The sequence below is a fragment of the Paramormyrops kingsleyae genome, chromosome 1 (genome assembly GCF_048594095.1).
Source record: "Paramormyrops kingsleyae isolate MSU_618 chromosome 1, PKINGS_0.4, whole genome shotgun sequence".
NCBI classification, from domain to species: domain Eukaryota; kingdom Metazoa; phylum Chordata; class Actinopteri; order Osteoglossiformes; family Mormyridae; genus Paramormyrops; species Paramormyrops kingsleyae.
Window position 1 is genome coordinate 48,051,627 of NC_132797.1, and position 5,059 is coordinate 48,056,685.

General features: G+C 36.7%; 1 long non-coding RNA gene across 1 annotated transcript; it reads left to right on the top strand.

Annotated features, from left to right (window-relative positions):
- Positions 1-200: 200 nt before the first annotated feature.
- On the top strand, positions 201-923 carry LOC111837906 (uncharacterized). Its single transcript, XR_002836756.2, has 3 exons — positions 201-329; positions 441-512; positions 682-923. It is a non-coding gene; the product is annotated as an uncharacterized lncRNA (long non-coding RNA).
- The last annotated feature ends 4,136 nt before the right edge of the window (positions 924-5,059 follow it).

Below are 5,059 nucleotides of genomic sequence, written 5' to 3' on the forward strand. Positions count from 1 at the left end.
GTGTGTTAACACAAATTGATCACAAATTGATCATGATCTTATTTTAAAATGACCTTAGATATTTGGATATTGAATATACTCTGCCTAAATGTGAGATTCAGAGAGTATTGTAAAGTGAGCTTCAATTAACTTGAATCTGTTCAATAAGTGAAGTTCTGAGCATTTAAGGGTTGTCTACCTAATTTCTGCTCTCTTTTGTAGAGGTGACCAGATGTTGTGGCAATTAACACCCATATCCTGACCCATATTCTGGAAGGGAACGCAAGAGCAAAGAGCCGTTATTTTATCAAGGCAAATTACCATGACAAAACTTTAATTGCTAGTTACAGGTAGAACCAATATCAATATAGTTGTTAGTTTGCTAGGAAAAAACATACAAATTACTTTAATTATTTTATATTCAATTTTTTACATTTCAATTTTCCTATTTCTTTTTGTAGAAGAACATCTTTGAACATAAAAGGGAGGTTGTTGGTCCCTATTTGGAGCATGGGAATCATTGGACATTTTTTGTAAGTCACTCACACTAAACATTTTTGTAGATTTTTTTACTTACTGGGTAAAACCGAGTGCTTCTTTCAGTACTGATGTGCCATAATCTAAAATTATTTCTAAGAATATTGCCTCCGAGAGCTGTTGACATGGAATCAAATATTTATTTTAATTTTTTGTTTTTTCTAGCATTGTAATATTGTGGACCGGAGTATAACGTACCTAAACTCACTAGGGGAACAGGATGAGCAGTACTATAAAATAGAAAAGAATTGGAGGTAAAATAAAAACAGATATACTTTATTCTGTGTATACTGTATATATAAGATTACTGATTTACATTTGCAGTTACATTCACATCATTTGACAGAGCAAATCTTCACCTCAATTTCAAGTGCTTTTGCTGCATCAAAAGGCTACCTGGGACCATGGAAAAGGATAAAGCGGGAACATAGACTGACAGTATTTCATGTGGCGTTTTCACAGCTGTGGAAATTTTTATTTTTTTGTTGTTATTGTTATTAATTAGAAATAGATAATTGGCAAACTGTTTATGAATTTTAGATATAATAGTCTTTTACAGTTTTACTATGAATGCATATTTGGTTAAGGAACAAATTCTAAGAACAGTTTAAGTGAGGCTAAACTAAAGTAATTTTGCTACTGTGACATTAAATGTATCATTCTGTTTGGGTCCCCATTAGTTTGCTGAGATCTTTCTAGACGGCAAGGAGGAGTATCTTGCTTGCCCATCTGTAGAGCAAGAGAGGGAATGACTAGGGTTACTTCTTTTCAATTCACTTGGTAAGTATATTTATATTTAGAGTTTTTTATTGATTGTTCCTTGTATTAAGAGTAATAATGGAGCAAATATGTTTCCTGTATTTTTTAGATAACTCAGGTATTTGTGGTATCTGTCACCAGAGTGTGTCTGTGAAGAACAAGGCAAGTAACACAGATATTTTATTTTTTTATTAAATTTAATGTTACATGGTTTTAAATCTAAAAATAAAGAACCTAAACAAATGATAATTTAATTAAAATCCTTTAAATTCCAGTTTACTTCGTGCCTTTTGGGCTAATTTGCCATGTACAACTTGCTAATTGGGTAGTAAAATTGCATTTTAAAATACAATAAAAAAAGATCCTCTGGAATCGGACAACCTTGACTTTCCATTTCTTGTACAAATGATCTATCTAGGGAAGATGCTTTTCTTGTTTTGCAAATATTCATACAAAATGTCTACCTGGGAGTCAAGAGGACAGTAGGTGTCTTTTTTGCAAAGGTAGTGAATTTTGGGATTGAAAGTGTATTCATTAAATGTGCGTTGAAAGCTGAGCTTGTATGAGAAAATCTGATTTGGTACACATCCATTACATCAATAAGCAATAATGGTTTCAAAATATAACTAAACCTCAAGTAAAAGCCAATGCTAGCCTACGTCATCAACTTTGCACATTTTTCCCCACAGGTGCCTTCACGATCACAATAGCATTCAGGCCTAAAACCTTTGAGTTGTGCATTATGACAGTAGTGGCTGTGTGAAGCCCTTTTGTCCTCTATATTGTGTAGAGTTAAAATAACACCTTCTGATGTTGCATTTTATAGCAGTAAGACTATTGTAAAATGCCACTAATAGACATTCTGTTAACATTAATTCTGGTATTATTTCTAAAATTATTAATTCTGAGAGAAGACAGGTCTGGAGAAACTAACCAAAACAACAGAGGATTCGAGGCAGAAGACAGTTCAGGAGAAAATAACCAAAACAACAGAGTCGTCGAGGCAGAAGACAGTTCAGGAGAAAGTAACCAATACAGAGAAGTCGAGGCAGAAGACAGTTCAGGAGAAAGTAACCAATACAGAGAAGTCGAGGCAGAAGACGGGTCAGGAGAAAGTCACCAATACAGAGAAGTCGAGGCAGAAGACGGGTCAGGAAAAAGTCACCAAAACAGAGAAGTCGAGGCAGAAGACGGGTCAGGAGAAAGTCACCAATACAGAGAAGTCGAGGCAGAAGACAGGTCAGGAGAAAGTCACCAAAATAAAGACAATGCAGGACAAAGCCAAGAAGATCAACGAGGTAAAAGAAGTGTGTGTGTGTGTGTGTGTGTGTATATATATATATAATGTAAGTATGTATAGGTACTTTAACTTTATTGTTATTTTAACCTTTTTTGTCCTCCACCCTTACAGGGGGATTTCTGGTGGAAAGTGCTCTAAAAGTTTCAGACTTTCACCAAGCAAAGAGGTAAAGACTATGATCTCATAAAATGTGGTTTTGTATAATAGCAAATTATGATATACTGTAAGTATAGTTCTATACTGAGTAATACATAAATTATTTTTTGATTTCCAGTTCATGAAGATAGTTTTCTTTGCAATGCCTGAGGCAGTAAGGATTATGTGTGCCTTATTTTCTTCTATACCTAATTCACTTGCATCACCTAAAATGCACAATGTGGGTGAGGTTGGGATATGACAATTAAACCATATTGATAGATCTTCACGTATCCTCTGCCAGAACTTCTGCACCAGTGTGCAGGACCATATGGCATGCATGTAGTTCTCCACAAAGTTACCTGACCAATGAGTGCATAAGTTTGAGTGTATAAGGCCCATTTGTAACATCCTTTGTCCTGTGTAGTGTATTCTATGGAGAGTTTTGTATTGTACAAGTTGGGACTTTTAGTCATTTTGAAAGTGTTTAAACATATTTGTTTCCAAAAGTTTTGCTCTGGATCGATGGATAGATCTTGCTCCCATTTTGAGATTGGGAGGGAAATTGAATCATCTATTTTTGACAATAACTTATACAATTTTGATAATAATTTGGGGCAAGAGAGATTTAAAAATTCAAGTACCCATGGAGGCACAGTGGTACCTCAGAATTTGAATTTAATCCGTTCAGAACTCAGGTTCAAATCCTAAAAAGTTCGAGTTCTGATAAAATTTTCCCCATTAGAAATAATGGAAAACCAATTAATTGGTTCCCGGCCCCCAAAAATTACACCTAAATATGTTTTTTTTTAGCATTTAAACACAAAATGAACAGGGTAAAAAAAGAAGAGCATATACTGTACTAAACACATCTAAGCACATTTATTAAAACAGTAATTTAGTAAGAAAATAAATGTATCCAAACAATGTGTAAAGTAAAAAAAAAAACAATGTGTCCTGACCCAGTCGTCCGCTCCTTCTGTGTGCTATGTCCGCTCATTAATCTCGTGTGGAATCCCCATGTCATCAGCTGTTTCTGGTTGTTGTCATTAGTCCTCTTTATTTAGTCTGCGTTTCAGTTTGTTTCCCAGGTCCGATCGTTGTATTGTCCATCTGCGTTTTGCCTGCCTTTCCTGTAATTAAACCCGTATTCCCCGATACTGTGATGACCAGTACAGACACAGGAGGCAGACCCCAAAGTGCAGTAGCCACTGGTTTTATTCGCAGAACCTCGAACAGCCAAAACCAGAAGGGGGATCCAAAGGAATAGTCGAGGTACGGGCAGAAGTCGAGCACCGGGAAGGTCAATCCTACACGTATGGATGAGACGTGGGGACGACGAGGGAGAAGGAGCAGGATCGTCAGGGCAGCAGGGCAGGATGGAGCAGGAGGGCAGGTCAGGTGGGATGAGGCAGGTCGGAGAGGGGTGAGGAGCAGGCAAGGCAGATGAAACAGCAGAGCAAGACACGGCAGGCTGGACAAGCATGGGAGACAGGACATAGGCAAAATGCTCAGTAAGGCTCATTAGGAAATGGCAACAATACTTCGCACAGGCTTCTGGGCCTACTAGCTGCCGATTGTCTACCGGTGCTCGGCATCGCCCATGTGGGCGTGACAGATACCCTGACGTCTGCGGCTTTGTCTCCGTTCCGTCCCCGCTCGGAACAACAATATTATTATAATTAAATATATTAATGGTTTATTATTAATGATATTAAAATAATTAATAAGAAATCTTTATTTTAAAATGTATTTTATTATATAATAATAATGTTACTGTCTATCATTGTCTAAATATATTTTTACTGTCTAAATATATGTATTCATTAGGGTAAACATGCACAATGCTATCATAGGAAATGCGAGGCAGAGACTGAAGTTACCCTGAGAGACGTGCCGCGTGACTCATTTCCCCGCGTGTACAAGTTATCTTAGGTCGGCGTTCACGGTTCAACTTCTGAGATTCAGATAAAGTTCTAGGTCTTTTTTTTTTTTAAACTGGTTGGTTCGACTTCTAATGAGTTTGAGAACTGAGGTACCACTGTATTTCTAAATTAAGCTGATTAGGATTGAACCTTGCCTGAATAATGGACTTGCTGATACTCAAGAAATTTACTGTTGCTAATTCCATATTTTGTGACAAATTCATTGAATGGGATAACTTTCCTGTGTTGAATAACATGTTCTAGATTTATAATCCCTTTATCGCGCCCTAAGGGAAAGTTCAATGCTTTCTTTTTCTGGCAAATATCTGGATTGTTTCAAATGGGTGTTAGTTTACGGGGGATAAGTGCAGACCTAGTTATTTTTAAAAATTACTACCAGGCTGTCAAGGAGGTGGTAATACTA